We start from the raw sequence: 20,827 nt of genomic DNA, 5'->3' as shown, positions 1-20,827 counted from the left end.
ACATTGTTGCAAAGGGAACTTGGGTGACTGTCCATGTTGTCACCTATCTCTGTCATTTCTATAGTTTTGGAAGTTGTTTGCTATGTACTTTTTGTTTACTCAGGTAATATTACACCTTATCAGGTCTCTGATGGAACCGAAGACAAGATAGTTAGAGTTGCAATGTTCTTTGTCACCAAATTCAGAAAAGAAACTCACAAAGGAGGTAAAAAAATGCATAAGGTTTGAGAGACATAAAAGCTTAAGTTGTTTATCTAAGAAAATGTTTTGAGGTCTAAAAAGATAAATTTGGGTTGGTAATACAAGTCATGATAAAAAGTGGTTTAGGTGTAAAACTTGGGACTCATCAATATAGAATAGATAATAGAGTTTTTCTCTGAATTTTCAAAATGCAAATGAACTGGACATTATGAATGTAATTCTTACCTGATAATTGTTCTTATTACACGCAGTTTTACCATGTTAGAATTAAACCCTTTCCTTTTATTTAGACACAAGGGAGAATAATCTTTTTGTATACTTTAAAGATGTATCTTTGCCAAGGTGCCTTCTGATGGGTTAAATAAAGAGCTAAATGGCCAATAGCTAGCAGGAGGTATAGGCAGGACTTCCAGGCACAGAGAGGACTCTGGGAAGAAGCGAGGCAGAGAAGAAGAACAAGTCAGACACACAGAATGGGATAGCGGTGAAAGCCATGTGGTAGACTATAGATTAATAATCATATGGGTTAATTTAAATTATAGGAGATAGTTAGAAACAAGCCTAGCTAGAGCCCAAGCTTCCATAATTAACAAGAAGTCTCTGTGTCATTATCTGGGAGCTGGCTGGCAGGATAGAGAACTGATACAGTGATCCTTTCCCCATACTCAATAATACTTTTTTATCTGCATTTTATTTCAGTGTTTATTTGAGTTCATTATTTTTTCTAATTTCTCTCTATTCCCATTGGAATCAGTCTATTCTTGTGTGTATTGTGTGGTGTCAACCCAATTTTATTTATTACTAAATGACTTTTCCCTGGCTTACAGATTCAAATCACTGTGTTCTCTACAGCCAGGTGATAAGCTCGCTTAGTCATGCTGAATCACTTCTGTCCACAGTGAATTATAGTAGAATTTTTGTTTTTGTTTGTTTCAAGGGTACAAATTCTCCAGTTCTACCTGATTTGAGGCCACAATGATGCATCAAAGGTTTTTGTGCTTGAAAAGCACTTTTCAGTTTACCCAGGCCCTGGTCAGGGAATATGAAATTTTAAATTTTTCCATAACCAAGAAGTTTAACTAGAGGTTTGTGTAAAGTAATTAAAAAATAATTTCAGGCTACATAAAACTAGTGAGATTTATAACTTAAGATATTGCTAAATGCATTTCTCTAGAGTCTAGAGAGAGAAAGTTTGTTCTCATGTAAGAGTTGCTTTGAGGTTATTCATTTCAATTGCAAGTTACAGAGAACCCAACTCTTGTGTCCAGTCTTCACTCATGAAATCCGGAGTGCAATGTGTTACTGGCATCAGTTCATCAGCCCCAGTGTCAAGGATAGCATGGTTATTTCTTTGGCCTCCCCTATCAGCCTCAACACGTCCACAGACACTCTGCTGACTGTGAGGTTTTAGTGTTGGAATAAGGCAAAGAGACACACCCACTGTGCTATCTCATTTACCAAAGGAGAAAAAAAATACTTTCTCTAAATTCTTAGAAACGTTTGCTTCTGTCTCCAGGGTCAAAATTCTACCATTCCCTAGATGATAAGAAAGAGAATGTTTAAGTTTTCTAACCCATAGTCAAGAAAACAGCAGGAAAGAAAGGGCTGGGAATGGTTATTCATCCAACGAACCAGTGGAGTCCACCGTGTGGAACTTACCCATTTCTGTTTTACCAAACAGAATGCCTGGAGTGGTACAAGTCTGAAAGTCCACATGATAACAAGAGCTAAGAAGAAGTTGTATCAACAGGCACCAAGGAGGATGTGGACCTCCCCAGGGCACAAGTGGAGAGGACAGGAGTTAGTAGTCTCCAGGAAGACCATGATCTAGGTGGGCATCCTTAGACAGCTGGGGTACAACTCCAACCCCCAACTCTACACATCAGAGACAAGTGAGTTCATTACTAGAGGCTGAGGTTTAACCCATTCTGCCTGCTGAAGGGAAGCTCCGTAAAACCCACTAATTGCTGAAGTTGAACAGAGTCTGGACTAGTGAACATATTGCCGTTCTGAGAAGGTGGCAGGCCCAGAAGGTATGCAAGCTCTGCCCCCTTCCCCCATGCCTTGCCCTATGCACCTCGTCCATTTGGCTTCCTCGGATCCTGAATCATAAACCACTGCTAGTTAATAAATCATGTTCATACATTTTATGAGTACTTCCAGGGACTAGTTGGCAGACCTGAAAAATGTATTAAGGGAGCTCATCAGTTTGTAGCCTGTCAGTCAGCAGTTCTCTTGAAGACCTGGCGTTTGTGATGGGCATCTGAAGTGGAATAGTTAAATTCAGATCCCATGAATAGATGTTTCTCAGTTCTGCCTAACTCCATGTAGTGACAGAAGTGGCCTTCTAAACTCTGTAATCCAGAGCTACTGACTAGGTCTCTCCAAGTACTGTGGCTCCCTTTCTCAATATCCCCCATTGTTCTCAGTTCCACCACAATCTGCCCCTTTGGGCCACTAGGTCAAGGTTCCTCCCCTCTGGCTGAATAAGCTGATCGTCCTGCATCACAGCCAGCTCAGTGTCTTTCCACTCTGTTAGGACCTCTGAGTTGCTTTTGCTCATAACATGCCTGGTACCAAATGTACAGGGTCTTCCAACACTTAGCTAATCTGACGCCAGCTAGGTGTCCTACAGTTCAGGCCACTTCTGTCACTACATGGAGTTAGGCAGAACTGAGAAACATCTATTCATGGGATCTGAGCAGAGCGCCCCCCCCACCCCAGGTGGTCTCGGGGAAGAGGAGAAATCACAGGCAGGTCAATGGACAGGAGACTAAACCCCCTGTAGAAGTAGTCTTGAACAGCTCCGGGGGAGGAGCTGCTGCTTGGTGAGCTCTCTGAGAGGGGGCAGGGTTTGGAGAGGGAGGAGTGGGGCTAAGGTGAAGCTTCCAAAGGATCAAGTTCTAGGTTATTAAGATCTGGCATGGTGGTCCACGCATCTTATTCCAGCATTAGAGAAACAGAGCTAGGCAGGTGTCTGTGAGTCAGGGGCCAGCTTGGTCTACACAGTCGTTTCCAGGACAGCCAGAGTTACATAGAGAGACCCTGTTTCAAAAACAAACCAACCAATTTGCTGGCTGTTCAACTTACTGATCACCATTTGAACCCCTTACACAAGTTGGCACCATGTCAGTCCCTGACTTTCAGAAACAGAGGGTGGATATTGTGGAATTGACTATGGAATTCAGCCAAATCTTAGCCTACCTCCAAGTGAGTTAGTCATTCACTAGGCTTCAACAAACAGTTAACAACGAGATTATTCACCTTCCAATGTACACTAGTTTATTTAACTGCACAAGTAAGCACATTGAGAAAGTCATAGAATTTCTTGAAATTCTCGGAGATTTCTGGGAACTCTGGTGTTAGGGCACAGCTTGGGCAGGTGAAGGGTGTTCATGCATTTCCTGTCCCTCTCTGGCTCACTGGGTCACATGCCCACTCAAGTCTCCACCTGCCTGAGGCTGGTCTCTAGCTCCCCAAAGTGCTGCAGCCCAAGGCGGACACGGACAGGCAGGCACTTACCTCGGAGTCTTTATGTCTAGCCACTAGCTCTGTTTATTCAGTCTAGCAAGTCTCTGAGCCTTCCCAAAGTAGCAGGTACAGGGAGCGCAGTGTCCCAGTTGCTCCTTCCTGTCCTAGGTTGTTTTGGTTCATGACAAATCTTGGCTGTTTAAGGCTCCTCTCTCCTCAGCTGCCTTCTCTGGGGCCCTGTGAAGATGGAATAACTGAGCCTGCGAGCAAAGAGAATGGTGCCATTCTCAGGACAGGAGCGTGGGTTTGGGTGTGGGGAGAGAGCTTCCTCCCGGGTTGAAAACACACTGTAAGGCATGTGGTGTACGTTTGCAGGTAGAAGGGCTCAGAGGTACAGAGGTGTGTGGACCCCCTTATGTTTTGAAAACTAATCTGAGCTGTAAATCTGTTGTCTCCTGCTCAAGGACAAAAACAGCTGAGCGAGGGTGGTACAGGCCTTTAATCCCAGCACTCGGGAGGCAGAGGCAGAAGGATCTATGTGAGTTAGAGGCCAGCCTGGTCTACAGAGCAAGTTCCAGGTCAGGGGGGACTACACAGAGAAACCCTGTCTCAAAAATAAAAAACAAACAAACAAACAAACAAACAAAAAGAAAGAAAGAAAGAAAGGAGAGAAAGAGAGAGAGAGAGAGAGAGAGAGAGAGAGAGAGAGAGAGAGAGAGAGAGAGAGAATTGGGAGCAGGACAGAAGGTTGTGCAAGGAAAGTTTCACACCTTCCTTGTCTTCCTCTTATCCGATGTCAGTACTCTACAAACAGCTGAGAAAACTAGGCAGCGTTAGACAGGGATCCTCATGGAAGCAGACGGATTAGAGACAGAGGGATCATGCGCATTAAAGGAGCTGATTAACTCCATGATATGAAGTAAATCACCTCGCACACTGCTTCTACATCTTGCCTAGATTTGAGGCAAAAAAAAAATCCCATCTTGACTGGTCTGCTTCGAAGCTGTCGTCTCTCATTTCTTCCTGGCTGGTGGCCTTTGCAAACTTTTGCTAGGGAACTCTTCAGGCAGCCCTGACTCCTTGCTTAGAACGGCGTTGCCATCAGCTATGGGCACAGTTTCCAACTTAGTGCCTCCTGGCTGGCTTGATTTTGTGCCATCCAAGGCCAACGGTAAAGCAGTATCAAAGCAATAAAATGCTAGCTCTGAGTTAATTGTGGTATTTGTTATAACCAAAAATGTCTTCAGTTTACCCAGTGTTTCTGAGGGCAAATTTTACCATAGGGCAAGAATCACTGCTCTAGAAGCTAGACAGCCCCTTATGCAGTAAGAAAAGAAATGGCCTGGTGACGAGATAAATATGCAATATTAAGTCACACAGTAAATGAAGCTAGTACCTAAAGAAGGACAATGAATATACTCCCAATATAGGGCCCTCCTAACCCTAGCACAACTGATGCCATGATGTGAGTACCATTCAGGACATAAAACTCAGCACAGTTCGTAGTTCTGATAAAGTCTCTAAATGCACTAACCTTGCATTTGGCTTCTATTGTTCTGCTTCTAGCTAACTCTTGAGTTATATGAACCTAGGATGCTTTGTGTTTAAAAGTTCATCCCAAGGAAGATTGAGGGCTACCCGGGAGATCCCAAATACCCAGTGTGGTTGCTGGCTAGCTAATAAAGACTTTCTTTATTGTCTTAAACCCATGTTTGAGTAGTTTTCTCTGCTGGACAGTCTTCAACACCAAGAACCAATATAACTACAGGAAAAAAAATGAAACATTTATTCCAAATTATTTGTCATTATAAAGCTTTTTTTCCCCCCGGAATACAAAAATCACCAAAACAAGAGCTCAACAGCTAGCTGCAAGAGCACAGGAATAACAGGGAAGAGGGTTTAATGCTAAGGAATGGGATTCCAACACAGAACCCTGTAGAACTAATAAATTGCAAATCTTAAGAAGCTGGTGAGATAGGCCTAAGTATAGAATTATGGACAAAGAGAAAGGATTAAGACATTGTAGGAAATGAAGAAGAAAAGAAAAAGGCAACTAAAATGATTTTAATTATGTGTTGCAAGTATGCATGTCATAAAGAGATTGTCCCAGGGTTCAATGGCTATCGTTGACGTAAGGCTCTTCAGATGAAACAGTCAATGTTCAGAAGCTGGCTGATCATGATGCCCGGCTATGAACAGAAAACTATGGTGTGTTCTTTCTGTATATTTGTGTATCCTTTTATAATACTTATTTTAAAAGTTAAAAGAATTTAAAGACATATTAGAGAGCACAAAATATCGACTGCCAATGGAAAGGGGTCATATAATAGATAAGGAAAAAGAGAGAGGATGGCTATATAGTCAATATGGCACCTGGAGCTAGGGATGTAGTGTAGAGAGAACATTTCCCTAGCACACAGGAAACCTTGGTGTAAGGCCCCAGGACTGAGGGGAAAGTAGACATCATTGGGTTTGTTTGCTAAAGTTTCTTATGGAAAGAAAGATAAGGGGAAAATGTTGACCTCACATTTCCATGGCTCAGATTTCTCTGGGGAAATATTAATGCCAGATGACAACGGAGTCATGCCTACAAGCTCTGAACGAAAGCATAACCTTTGAGCGTCAACCCCTAGTCACCCTGAACTGCTGTTGTAAATGCAGCAAGCAGGCATTTCTAGGCATGGAAATATTCAAGGACTACAGCATTCATGTGTCTTTCTTGGATGTGTCAATACAATGATGACTCGAGCCCATAAAAAGTTGATGTGGTGATCAGTGTTAAAGGGACACCAGAAAAAGCACATGCTTGGAAGGAATAGTAGACTAACTAAAAGTTTTTGGAAGAATAATACATGTGTCTGACCCAAATCTCCTAACACCAGGCAAACCATTCTTCAAGGGCAAAGGCGAAGTGAGGCAGCTTTACCAAGGGCAGAGAATGCATGGGACGTAGCACTGGTGAGCTCTCAGGAAAGGTTGCTTGTCTAAGAAACTCAGCGACTCAAGGAAGGAAAGAAAACAGAGGTCTCAAGTATGAAGACAACATGGTGAGAAGACTGGCCAATTTACATAAATCTAAATAAAGAACTAAAACAAGCACACTGGCAGAGATTATGACTTATGGAGAAATCTAGATACTATAACCCACGAAAGTGTGGTGACAGGCACGAAATGTTCTCCCTTCTATTCGTTTCCAGAAAGTATGTCTAAATTGGTAGCATATTATTAAAAAACAAAGTCTTCATATTTTTATAAATTTTATCCTATGTGTGTGAGTGTTCTGCCTGCATGCGTGTGTGTGCACCATGTGTGTGCCTGGTGCTTTTGGAGGTCAGAAGAGCACTGACTCCCTGGACCTGGAGCTACAGAGAGTCATGAGCCACATGTGAGTGATGAAGTCAGCCGTAGGTTCCTGACAAGAACACATGTGCTTAAAGTTGAACCAGCTCGCCAGCCCCCACATTTCTTCTGATTTCACTTTGATTTAGTTCAAAAGCTATTTATATGCATTCCAAAGCTTTAATTTTATTTATAGTATTTTTTACATTAAATTCAAGCACTCTTTTCTTTACTGTTTTAAAAATCTTTAAAGAGCATTTGCATTTTGTAGGAATTGACAAGATGGTCCTAAAATTTATATGGGATGCAAGGTAGTCTTGGGAGAGAAGGAAGTTAAGGGGCACCTCTCAATTTCAAAAGATACTACAAACGTCCATTGATCAAGGCATGAAGATAGATAGATTCATGGAATAAATGGAAGAGTCCAGAAATGAATCTTTGTATCTATGGTCAATAATATTTTGACAAGAGTCCCATTAAAAGAGAGGGGACTAGAACCAGTCAAGTGGGTTGGAAAAATTGCATACCTACATTCTAAAGAATGGATTTGTGAGCCGGGCATTAGTGGCACACGCCTTTAACCCCAGTCCTGGGGAGGCAGAGGCAGACAGAGGCATGCAGATCTCTGTGAATTTGAGGCCGCCCTGATCTACAGAGTGAGTTCCAGGGCTACACAGAGAAACCCTCTCTCGAAAAACAAAAACAAATAAAAAGACTGAATTTTTATGGGTTCCACAAATGTCACACTGAAACTAAGCCCACACAGACTGCAGAATTAACTGTAATGACTAAAACTATACAGCTCGTACAAGCAACAGAGGAGTAGATTATGGGTAGCCTTGAACTAGGTAAAGCACAAGAAAGGGTTCCACAGAAAGCTGCAATGAGTTTATTCAGATCCAAGTCTGTATGTGGCTGTACACGTTGGTTTCTTTTGGGTAGTTTCACATGGTAGACACTGCTTAGGTGTTCAAGAAACTGTCAAACTGTTTTCCACGTTAGAAGTCATCTTTTAAGTTTTTGCCAAAGGTTTTATGAGAATCCCAGTGGTTCCACACCCTTGCCAACCTGCTAGAATTAGCTTTTAAATGTGAGTTGTGATATGCATCCAGTGACTGATTTACATTCCCTGAAACGCAGTGGCAGTGAGTGTTTTAACAAGTGTTTGGGGGCTATATGCATACACATATGTGTGTGCGCGCGTGTGTGTGTACATATACATGCACTCTCTTTGTGAAGTCTTAGTTCAGATCTTTTGTTCATTTTTGTTGGGCTTCTATATAGACACTTTGTAATATATTACAAGTTGTTTCTTCTTGTTTGAGGCCTATATCACACCCTGTCTTTTCTTGTTGTCAGCCTCCTCCTGTTTCTCTTTCTCCTTCTCCTCCTCTATCTCCTCCTCCTCCTCCTCCTCCTCCTCTTCCTCTTCTTCTTCTTCCTCTTCCTCTTCCTCCCCCTCCATCTTTGAGAAAAGGTTTCACTTTGTCTTCTGGACTGGCCTGGAACTCACTGTGTAATTTAAGCTTGCTGGAGCTCATGAATCACCCGTTACAGTCTTCTGAGTTACAGCTGTGCACCACTCTACTGCCTACACACCTATATGACGTCTTTCAGAGAGAAAGGTTTTCTCCTTTTGAAATTTCTACTTGTGGCTGTGTGAGTGTATTACATACATGTATACACATGTGCAAGCACACATGTGAAGTTAAGAGGACAGCTTTGTGGAGTAGCTTCTTGATTTCCACATTTACATAAGTTCTGGTGATTGAATGTAAGTCTCCAGGCTTGAACGGCAAGTACCTTATTATGTAGGGAAATGTGGTACAGTAGTGGTATTGGGATACCCTGACTTATCAGGAAGCCAGGATATACTTAGAGCCACAACAGGACAGCCCCGGAGGTGTAGAGCTGCAATAAGACAGCTCTGGAGGGGTAGAACCACAATAAGACAGCTCTGGAGGGGTAGAGCCACGATAGGACAGCTGCGGCCGCCTAGATCTACACTCAGACCCCACTAGATACTTAGAGCCACAACAGGACAGCCCCGGAGGTGTAGAGCTGCAATAAGACAGCTCTGGAGGGGTAGAACCACAATAAGACAGCTCTGGAGGGGTAGAGCCACGATAGGACAGCTCTGGAGGGGTAGAGCCACAATAGGACAGCTCTGGGGGCTGGAGCTGCAATAGGACAGCTCTGGGGAGCTGGAGCTGCAATGGGACAGCCCAGCCCTGGAGGGAAAGGTGTCCTGACTATTGGGAAGCCAGGCTACCTGAAGCTGGGGTGCTGTGGGGCATGGTCTCCCAGCAGGATATAAGAATCCTGCTCTTCTCCTGGAAAGTCGCTACAGCTGAGTTCTGCTCTATTCCCTTACTGGAGCTTCCTTGCAGAGCTATCTGCTTCTTCTCCAACCCAAGATGTTTCTTCTGCTAACACTTTGCTAAGGGAAGCCCTCTGAAGAAATGTAGCAATCTCTGGCTCCCCCAAAAAAGTTGTTACTTTGCCTCCGCAGGCCTTGCTCAGCCCCCTTAAGAAACGTCCTAGTAAGGTTCTTCTGTGCAGCTCCTCCTTGCTGAGACCACCTAGAGAGGTCTCAGCAAAGTTTTTCAGTTCAGTCCCCTAAGGGACATCCCAGCCAGGTTCTTCTGCTCTGCGCAGGGGAGTGAAGGTCGTCACCCAAGACTCTTTTGAAAAAGTGATTTATTTGGGAAGGAGGAATCCAGGAGAGTGGCTGCCTCTGCCAGCTCTCAACTGAAAAGGTGGAAAGACTTACTTAGGGCTTCCTAGGGGCAGAGTCTTCCCAGGGAGAAAGGGGATTGGTTAATTTTCCCCTGCTCAGGGATTGGTCAGTTTAGCTGGTCTGGGACAGAGATGGCTCTGACTTTATGACCAAACTATGTTTCTTTCACTGGTCCTTTTTAGCTTTTTGACTCTAATCTTAGGACCAGGGCATATTTCTTTCACTGGCTCTAAGTCTAGGGACAAAGTGTGTTTCTTTGACACTAGTTTCAGAGCCAGGGCACATGTCTTTAGCCCTGGGTTCAGGAATAAAGTTGTTTTTTTCCCTAGCCCAGGTCTCAAATACAGGGTGTGTTTCTTTCTCTGACTCTGGGTTCAGAGTCAGGGTGCTCAGTGATTGGTTGGATTCCTGCTCCAGTAGTCCCTGTTACCCTGTACCTTAACCTGCCGATCTATCTTATTGGAGGCCCAATCCCCGCTTCCAAAATCTTTAATTTTTTGAAGGATATTTTTTTCTTTATTATGTTGACTTTTATATATTGAAGAAAAATTTCCTTGGTAAAACTTTTTCTCCTACATTTTCTACAAAGGTTTTTTTTTTTTTTTTTTTTTTTTTTTTGCATTAGGATTTAGGGCAGTGGCCAGTTTTGATCTAAGTTTTAAGTAGTCATTGTTCATCTCTTCCATGCTTAGATTCAGCACTTGTTGAAAGGATTGCCGTATTACTACCGTCAAGAGTTAGTTAACCCTACATGCGGAGGTTGATTTTCAAACTTGGTTCTGTTTTTGATGAGTGGGTCTTCCCAGCAGCTACTTGATCACTGGACCAGCCCTCCAGCCCCTTCTAATTGTTGATTTGCCAAGAAAATACTAGACCTTTTTCCAGATAGCTTTCTATTTCCAGACCTTGATGAATTCATGTGTTAATTTTAACAGTTCTTAGTATAACCATCCCACTACTCCTAAATGGGGACAGTATTGCTTCCTTTGTGATCTTACACTTTTTTTTTACATTTTTGCAGTGATTAGTATCTCCAGAAATAATGAGCAGTGTGATGAAAACACACTTTTTAGTCCTATTATATTCCCATTAAATATGACATTAAATATGACACTTCTCCCTCTCTTTCTAAGGTCTTCCTATGTAGCTCAGGCTACCCTTGAACTTGTTCTGTAGCTCAGAAAAGTTTTCAAGGAAATTTTCCTGCTGCAGATGCCTGAGTGTTGGGATGACAGATGTGGGCCACCGTGTCAATAACACAATGCTAATGGTAATTTTTCCTTAGATGTTCTTCATATTCTTTAGGTATTGCCTGTCTACTCCTAGTTTGCTAAAGCATGTCTATTTGGTTATGAAATGAAATGCACCTACCCTTTTACACCAAAGGAGCTTATGCTAATTTTTATACCTGCATATGAAATTATTTGTGTGGAAGGCTAACTATTGAATCGTCACTTTTAATAGAAAACTATTGCAAATATGTTCATTGCTGCATTCTTGCAAGAGAATACTGTGTGGCTGTGATGGGGAAAGAAGCTTTCTGTGCACTGAAGGGCACTGCCTATCAGCTTGACTGAGTGATGTCATGCCTGAATCTGGGAGCCAGAGTACTGGCTTCACCTCCGGGCTCCGCTAATTACTTCCTAAGCCTCATTTTCCTCATCTGTAAAGATGGTGAGAACAAGTCGGGCGGTGGTGGCGCACGCCTTTAATCCCAGCACTCAGGAGGCAGAGACAGGAGGATCTCTGTGAGTTTGAGGCCAGCCTGGTCTACAAAGCAAGTTTTAGAACAGCTAGGACTGTTACACAGAAACTATGTTACAAAAAAACGAGGAAAAAAAAAAGATGGTGAGGACGCCTATCCATGGAAGCTGCTGTCCCAAATCAACACTCAGTATTTGGAAAGCACTGAACCACAGTGTCCAGCATCAGAGAAACTCTTCTAAAGGCTCCCTTGTTACTTTCTCTAGGATGACAAACTCTCCACTGTTTGCTGCTAAGCAACTTGAAAAGAATCAATGGAAAACAAACAGTTGATGAGTAAGTGACTGAATAAAATTATTTTAAAATTCCGTCTTGATTTTCTATTCCATTAACCTATTTATTCTGCATGTGAGGGTGTACATGTGTATGGAGGCCAGAGGGCAACTTTTGGGAACTTGTCCTCACCTTCCACTACGAAGCCCTGGGGCATGGCCAGCACTTCTACTGGTTGAGCTATCTTGCTGGCCCATTAAAATGTTTTTCAAAAGTAGCTTTTCTTTATAAGGATATAGTAAGAAAAAGTAATCTTATTCATGATGACCACACCTAATGTATCTAACATATTGTTACTATCTTCTTAAAAAGTATATGTTGTAAAGAAAGAAAAAGCAAACTTCAGGAATTCATACAAGATACAATAAACGTCCTTTTTGCTTTATTTGGTTTTTTGAGACAGGGTTTCTCTGTGCATCTCTGGCTTCCTGGAACTTGCTTTGTAGACCAGGCTGGCCCCAAACTCTCAGAGATACTCCTGCCTCTGCCTCCAGAGTGCTGAGATTGAAGGTGTGTGCCACCACTGTCTAGCTCAAATAAATATTTTAATCACTTTTTATTACTTCCTAATTTTCCAAGACAAAACAAGACTTCACTCCATGTAAACAAATGTAGTAATTACCTGTGGATGAAAGAACGGAAAGGTATAAACATGCTAATATTTATAATATTTATAATATATATATATAATGGGAGTGTTTATGAAAATGATTTCAAAATTTGTGAGCAAGAATTGGGCAGACTGGCAAGGACATTTTGATAAAGATCAGGCAAGACAGCTAGGCATTCCAAATATCAAACTATAAAATCACAGTAATTGAAAATTTATAAACACACAAGAATAGAAAAATAATGAATGAAAGAGGAGGCTCCCAAATTGATCTTTGCATACATAATCAGTATATACCACCATAATTTAATAAATACTGCAATTCCGTAGGGAAAAAGTGAATTATTCAATAAATAAATGGTTTTTCAATGAATGATTGGGGAGTTGGGAGTAGAGAACAGTGATACCACACTGAGCTCCAGTCCATGAGACATGTGGGTTTCATTCTTACTTCTGCAAAAACTAAGAAACAAAAAGACAGATAAATTGTTGGGATCAAGGTAAGATGTAAGGGAGAATCAGTCTCTTACAACTTGGATGCTGTTTAGCTGTCTAACATATCCAATACCATAAAACTGAAAACCATTAATTACCTCCTGCCCTAGACCCCAGTCCCATCCCCGAGGAAGTACTTCCCATTCAATATAGCAAACGGCAGTCATTGGCTCACTTGTCTGTCACTCCCATCATTTTGACAACTTGATCTGAGTATTACCTACTACACATACCCTCCCTCCTTAGTTTAAAGTAGTTGCTCAATAAATGTAGAGTCAGTGATGGAGGAGAGGAAAGGGCCCTCTAGCTAAAGCAAAGACTCTGTCAATATCACTGTTATTTCCCAACCAACAACTGTGGGTTAAGTTTCTCAAGATTTCCCTTCAGCTGTGCAAGTCTAGACAACAGCATTTTAAAACCAAGTCTCTGAAGAAATTACATCTCCATCATCTGTGTAGACAGAGAGATCTTTTCTTAGATTTGACAGACCAGATAAAGTGGTAAAAATGAAGAAAAAAACCCAAAACAATGTAGATAATGCAATCTTTAAGGTGAATACAATTCCTGTAATATAGCTTCTGTGTGATTATTTGCGTCTGTGCAGCTGGCAACGAAAGTGCAGTCTCTGTTAGCAGGAATCCGCATGGCAGGAGAGAGTCCACTTCTTCAAGTTGTTCACTGACCTCTACATGTGTGTTGTGGTATATGTACACACAAAACCAAATAAAGGGTTTTTAAAAAGCGGTTATTGCATTAGAATCCAAATTTGATGGTGCTCACCTATAATCCCAATACCTGGAAGCCTGACTGAACTGGTCCAGACGCTCTTCTACTTAATCCATGGACTCCGCAGTGTAGTAACTGTTTAGATAGCATTTACGTTGCATTGGGCATGAGAGGAAATCTAGCAATCACTTGATGTGCAGGAGGTTACACAAAGCTTCTTTGCACATGAAACACTGTTTTATAGAGGAGATGTGAGAAACAATGATCCTCACTTTGCAATAAGAAAATTCTCATTTCATAATAACTTGAGTTATGAAATCCAGGTAAGTAATTTAAGAACTTTTGAAATCAGTCATCATCTTAGAATGGCAGGTGGGCTGATTAAGGCAGAGAACAATCATTTTTAAAAATTAATCAATTAAAAAAATTAGGAGCTGAAGAGAAATGGCTCAGTGTGTAAAGGTGCTTGATGCTCTTACAGAGGACCAAGGTTCTGCCCCCAGCACCCATATGGTGACTCGGTTTTCTGTAACTTCAGTTTTGGGGGGCCTGACACTGCCTCTGACCTCTGCCAGTTCCTGCATGCACATAGTGCACAAACACACATAAAATAAAATAAATATTTTCCTAAAATGTTAAAAATTATGCGTGTGTCTTTATGTACCTATTTCTCTCTCCATGCATATGTGTGTGTGTGTGTGTTTCTCTCTCCTCTCCCCCTATCCGTATGTGTGTGTATCTGTTTCTCTCTCTACCTCCCCAACCTGTGTGTGTGTGTGTGTGTGTGTGTGTGTCTGTGTGTCTGTGTGTCTGTGTGTCTGTGTGTGTGTGTTCAGGTACCTCAGAGTTCAGAGGCATAGGATCCTCCTGGAACTGGGATTACAGGCAGTTGTGAGCTGCCTGATATGGGTGCTGAAAACCAAACTCTAGTCCTCCAGCAGAGCAGCCAGTCTTCTTAAGTGCTGAACTGTCTGTCAAGCCCAGGAGTGTTTGTGTTGTGTAGATAAGCAGGACAGTAAAGACAGTCCAGAAAGAAAACCCACGCAGCAGGAAACTGTATTCTCTTGCATCAACCCTCACAGTCTCTCTAGGACGATGGGTGAATGTTCTTTTCTTTTGCCTCAGTCTCTCATTGATCTCTCTCGCACAGAAGACAGTCTTCAGGAGCAAAGGGGGCTGAAGACCAAGGGTGGAAGCTGCATACAAGGAGGAGCCAGCAGCTGAGACAAAGGGGAGGAGAAAGTGAGTTTTCTAGAAAGTGTCATGAACTCTGTGACACACATCCTTCACCCTCCCCTTGTATAAAATAGAAAATTTGAAACTTAAAATGTTAGTAGGTTTCTTTTTAAGTGAAAGTATGAAAACAGCTGACACGGATGACCCAGTCAACCCAGCTGAGCTCCGGACTTCACCCAGGCAACTTCCTAAAGCTGTTTTCATCAAGGCAGCCAATAGCTGACATTTATCTAGGTCAGACTACAAGAGCAGGGCTGGTGGATAACAAGTCTGAGCAACAAAAATATTTCCATAGCTATTGTAGAAACAAAGCCATTTAAAAGCATGTTCAAAATGTATTTTTTTTTTTTGGTTTTTCGAGACAGGGTTTCTCTGTGGCTTTTGAGCCTGTCCTGGCACTAGCTCTGTAGACCAGGCTGGTCTCGAACTCACAGAGATCCGCCTGCCTCTGCCTCCCGAGTGCTGGGATTAAAGGCAAAATGCATTTTTTTGATGAGAACATTGAATTCAGTGATGTTTCGTCATTACAGCTCTTTTAAAAATAAGAAAATTATGATAGTACCTGTAATCTTTACACTTGGGAGGTGCATGCGTACATACACATATGTGTGCATGTGCACACACATGCATATACACACTAAAACTATTGTGTGATTCTTAAAACTATCAAACTAGCAAAGTTAAAAAAGAAGATGGCAGTTTGGCTTGTGAGTGATACGTGAAGTTGTGGGTTCTCATAGGAGTTGGGGAGGAAATCAGTAGAGTCTATATACAAAGCAATTTGAAAGCCTTTATCATAACTTAAACATCTAGGGGTGGAAAGATGGCTGCGCAGTAAAGAATACTGGTTACTCTTCCAGTGGACTGGGCTTGAATCCCAGAACCTCCATGGCCGGTCATAATTGATCATAGCTCTAGTTCCAGGGGAATCCAACATCCTTTTCTGGCCTTTGTAGGTACTTTATGCACATGGTGCACAGATATACACGCAAGCAAAACACCTGCACACTTAAAATAATAAAAATTAAAAAAAGAAGCAAAAAGTGGAATTCCATTTCTGGTCAAAAGAGTCCTGACCTTTTAAGTATACCTTAAACCACTGTAAATATAAGCCAACATATGAAATAGTCATTTGTAGGATGTTGACCCTCAGGTAGCACAGAGCAGTTATCTAGAGCCAGGGAGAATGTGGAAATTGTTTCTCTTCACTGCCCTAACTCACCACCTAGAGACACGTCCCCTGCTCCTGCCAGGAAGGCAAATTCAGCTGGAGCTCCATGGTTTCTCTGTGTTGAGAAATGGAGGGAATGTGCATGTGGGAGGCCAAGGCAGATATCGTCTGCTCACAGGGTATCAGGCAGAAGGAGGGACAAAGCCAACACTCAAAAGTCTGCAATGAAATCCCCCGTCTGACTGGTATCCTGTCCTTTTCTGTTGCAGTATCATAAAACTGTTTTACACTTGCTTGTCTTGTTTCCTGCCTCAACTATGAATTTCTTGATGACAAGAGCCTTCTGCTTTCCTCACCATCCATTCTGTAATTCACTCCCAGGACTTCCTGCCTCCACACTGTAAGCTCTCAAAACTACACGTTGAATGAATGAATGAGTTGAGTATGCCTTACAACAGGAACCCATAATAGCCCAAGGATTTGGAGGTATAGAGTAGTAAGCAATCCATTAAGGCATATAAATAGGCCTGAAGGTAATCTTTTAAAAATATTTTAAATTATTATTATTATTATTTTAATTCTGTGTATATGCATGACTACAGGTACGTGCGGATGTAGTCCATCATCAGAGCCTGTCCTATTAATTACTGCTGTCAACTAGACACAGCCCAGATCATGTGAAGGAGTCTCAACTGGGGGATGGCCCAGGTCAGACTGGCTTGTGGCAGGATAAATGGTTGATGTTGGAGGGCCCAACCCACTGCAAGCGGTGCTGTGTTGTATAGGAGGCTGCTTGTTCATTCCTGGCTGCCCAGAACCGAAATAATCACACAGAAACCATATTATTATAATCACTGCTTGACCAATCACTTAAGCGTATTACTACCTAGCTCTTATATCTTTGGTTAACTCATTTCTATTATTTTATATTTTACCACAGGCTCATGGTCTACCGGCAAGGTTCCAGTTGGCAGCTCGTGTCTTTCCCCTCTGGAAGCTCCATGGCTTCTCCTTGACTCCACCTACTCTCTCTCTCTATCTTTTCCAGCCTGGCTATATTCTGTTAAGCCATTGGTTGAAAGCAGCTTCTTTATTCATTAACCAAGCAAAGCAACACATATACAGAAGGACCTCCCACACCAGTGCTATTCCTAGGAAGGTGGTTCTAAAGTCTCTCCTCTACCTCTATCCATATCCCTATCCATATCTATAGCTAGTTGAGCAGAAAACTGGAAATCAAGCCAGTAAGCAGCATTCGTGATAGTCTTAATTTCAGTTCCTGTTTGAACTCCTGTCCCAACTTCACTCAATAATGGACTGCAGCCTGTAAGATGAAATAAACCTTCGTTCTCTAGGTCATTTTTAGTCGGTGTTTTATTACAGTGACAGAAAGCAAACTAGATCAGAAATTGGCACAAAGAACGGGGTCTTTTTAAAAAAAAATATTTATTTATTTTTATTATGTATACAATATTCTGTCTGTATGTCAGCAGGCCAGAAGAGGACACCAGACCTCATTACAGATGGTTGTGAGCCACCATCTGGTTGCCGGGAATTGAACTCAGGACCTTTGGAAGAGCAGGCATTGCTCTTAACCACTGAGCCATCTCTCCAGCCCCAAAGAACAGGATCTTGCTGTGACATGCCTGACCGTGTTATTATTTGGGAGGGCTGTGGAATCATTTGGAATCTTGAGCTGGAAAAGTCATTGAGTGCATAGAGTTTAACGGATTGTTCTGTGGGAGTCGGGAAGATAAGACTGCGGGGAGAATTGCCGATGATGGAGGCCTGGCTTGCGAAGTCTCAAAGGGAAACAGAGATACTATCAGGGCCACTTGTGTGACATATTTAAATTAGGAATTTATGGACGTGAAATCTTGTTCGCTTTACTAGGACAATGATCTCTGGCGCCGGAAAACCAGCTATGATTATTAAGAGACCAGCATCGTCGACACAAAATCTTCTGGGAAGTATTCCCTTGGGGTTAGCACGCAGAAACTGTAGTTCAGGGGTGGGTTGAGGCTGCATCTTAAGCCAACAGCTAAGTTTGTTAGTGTGTAAGAGTCTCCCACATGATGCTGGTTTTGGCAACATGAAAGTAGAAGGATTTAAAAGGCCATGGAGAGAAGTTGAGGTGAGGCTTGACAGTACGATCAAGGTGGGAGTCCCTGAGGAGGCCTTAGCCTACGGGAGATGGCACAACTCCGGCCTGATCACCAAGGACAGCAGCAGATGTGGCGTGGAGCCTAGCTGAGCCCGTGAGCCTAGTGTGGTGTGCCATGGGTGTCAGAGCTGGAGAAGTGGGACAGCCTGAGCCTGTGGAGCCCAGAACACCATGAGTGAGTTCTAGATGGTGGATACTGAACTTTTTACAAAGTTAGATTTTGGTTTTGCTTTGATGATCTTATTGCCTATTCATTTTTGGAATAGGATAATATATAAAAATCTTTGTATTTTATAGAAGCCTGTAGTTAAGAGGCTTCGGATTTTTTAAAGAAGATTTAAACTTCTAAAGTGTTGAAAGTGTTAATGACTGTGGGACTTTTTAAAAGTTGGACTGTGTTTTATACTGTGATACTAATAGTAATGAGATCTTGGGAAAAGCAAGGGTTTTACACTCATGTGTTTAACACTCATGTATTTGTATGTCAAGCTGACAAGGAGTGACATGGTCTGGCTAGCTACAGATGTCATTCTGACACAGCCCTGAATAATTTGAGGGAGTCTCAATAGAAGTATTGCTCAGATCACACGTGGCCATGTCTATGAAGAATCGCCTAATGGTTTACATGGGAGGGCCCAAACTACTGTGGGTGCCGCCACCCCTGGGCAGGTGGTCCTTGTCTGTATAAAATAGGCAGCTAAACTGAGAACCAGAACAAGGTAGTAAGCAGTGCCCCTCCACAGTCTCTGCTTCAGTTCCTGCTTGACGCCTGCCTTCGCTTCCTCCATGATGGACTGAAAGCTGAAGTCAACTCTTTCCTCCCCAAGTAGGTTTTGGTCGGTGTTTTATTACAGCAGCAGACAGAAAACTAGGGCCTATCCAAGGGGGCCGGACTGAGAGGCAGTTAAGAGCCCCCCAAATATGAGCACTGAGAACTGAACTCTGATTCTATTAAGAGCAGAGAGGGTTCTTGATCACTGTTGCTCCAGGCCCCTGACTTTAAACCGGCAATCTCATACCCAGGAATAGATATGTAAGAAGAATCACATTAGGTATACAGAATTTCACAGTGGATAAATACATTGATGGTTTCCACTGTTCTCAAGCAAAGCACTTTTCAGATCAGCCCCAGTGTGTGGGTACACAGCAGAGCTTCTAAGTCCTGCACTAAACATTCCTTTGCTGAGAAGTCAGACATTGTGCTTGCTTTTCCATCACGGAAGATAAAGAGTATGAGTGCTGGACTCCACAAGAAGACAACAGAACCTTGTTTAGATGCCACCATGGGCCCACAGTTTATGTCCTGGGTGAGGCTGTATCTCACGCTATTGCTCTTGGTGGTTCGGGTGTCACACTATATTTACAGAGCTTGACTGTGTCACTGCTGGTTTTTATCTCAAACACAGCTCAAGAATCGAGGAACTGCACCTTTAGACAGAAGGCAAGAACGACCTGACTGACACACGGTACTGATTGTCACCACAACTGGCGGAAAGGAGACAATAAAATCCTACTACAGGTCTCTGGGATTTGTTTGTTTTTTATTCTGTTTTTGTTTTTGGAGATATGACTCACCCAGGCTGGCCTCAAACTTACAGTGCACCTTGAACTTCTGATTCTTCTGCCTCCACGCTTTGGAGAGCTGAGACTACAGGTGTGTTTTAACACACCTGCTTTGTGTGGTGCTGGGGTGGAATCCGAGGCTTTCTGCATGCCAGGCAAGCCCTCCACCCACAACACTATATTCCGGTCCAGCTGCTGTCATTTGCTTCTCCAACTTCTGTCATATTGCTTCAGAAGAGTCGGATGGCTTTGACCACAGAGGAGAGGCACCTTTCGTTCTTGCGTGTTATAGAAGACCTCACATGAACATCAAGAGAAGACAAAAGAAAAGCTAGGGCTGTGTAGATCCTGTAGCTCTAATTCAATTTACTTAGTAAATCCCCATTCATAGGTAGATATCATTTTGTTCTGTTTCTCTATAGAACCCTGAGTACCAGACACTACCCTTCTTGATTAATTGAGCTTTATCTCTGATCATGTCAATGCCACATCTCCTGGCAAGAAATGTGAAAACATTTAATACAGCGCCTTTACGTACAAGACACTGTGCAGAGTTGTGGAGGGTACCAATAAGCAGTAACTTCCCTAATTTTCAGTTCAGGTATAGTTTAAAACATGGCAAAGGTCATAATTGAAACACCATGTGTTTATTGCTTAGGCATTATAGCAATAATTCATACATAATTCAGGCCACAAGGGGACATGTGTCAGCTCTGCCATGGTCCAGCTGTCAGGCCCTAGACAAGTCATTTGATTCATCAAAACACTGATTTTTAATTGTTTTTAATTGAGATATATATTTCTCTCTGCTCTCCTCCCTTCCTCCACCCTCCCCTTAAACCCTCTCCCATGATCCGCATGCTCATAATTTCCTCAGGAGATCTTGTCTTTTTCTACTTCCCATGTAGATTAGATTCATGTATGTCTCTCTTAGGGGACTCTTTGTTGTCTAGATTCCCTGGTATTGTAAATTGTAGGCTGTTTTTTCTTTGCTTTATGTCTGAAAGCCACTTATGAGTGAGTACATATTATATTTGTATAACGCTGATTTTTAAAGGGGGATAATAGTAAGTC

The 20,827-nt window shown here is 42.4% G+C and overlaps 1 long non-coding RNA gene across 10 annotated transcripts in view; it reads left to right on the top strand.

The window, feature by feature from the left end:
- LOC126508509 (uncharacterized) overlaps positions 1 to 17,509 on the top strand; it is a 29,058-nt gene extending 11,549 nt beyond the window's left edge. For 2 of the 10 annotated variants that reach the window (XR_007593847.1, XR_007593850.1), the window contains exons 3-6: positions 11,722 to 11,791; positions 14,770 to 14,861; positions 16,296 to 16,426; positions 16,967 to 17,505. This is a non-coding gene — a long non-coding RNA (uncharacterized lncRNA). Of the gene's footprint in view, positions 1 to 1,882; positions 2,033 to 6,554; positions 6,720 to 10,884; positions 11,022 to 11,721; positions 11,792 to 14,769; positions 14,862 to 16,295; positions 16,427 to 16,628; positions 16,735 to 16,966 lie in introns of all 10 variants that reach the window. The other 8 variants (XR_007593849.1, XR_007593851.1, XR_007593848.1 and 5 more) reach the window with 8 other exon arrangements.
- Positions 17,510 to 20,827: the final 3,318 nt, after the last annotated feature.

Source organism: Alexandromys fortis, unplaced genomic scaffold (assembly GCF_014885135.2).
Source record: "Alexandromys fortis isolate MF-2015 unplaced genomic scaffold, M_Fortis_MF-2015_v1.1 scaffold_79, whole genome shotgun sequence".
In the NCBI taxonomy this organism is placed as follows: domain Eukaryota; kingdom Metazoa; phylum Chordata; class Mammalia; order Rodentia; family Cricetidae; genus Alexandromys; species Alexandromys fortis.
Note: the sequence above shows the minus strand (reverse complement) of the source record. Positions and strands in the feature narration are given on the sequence as shown.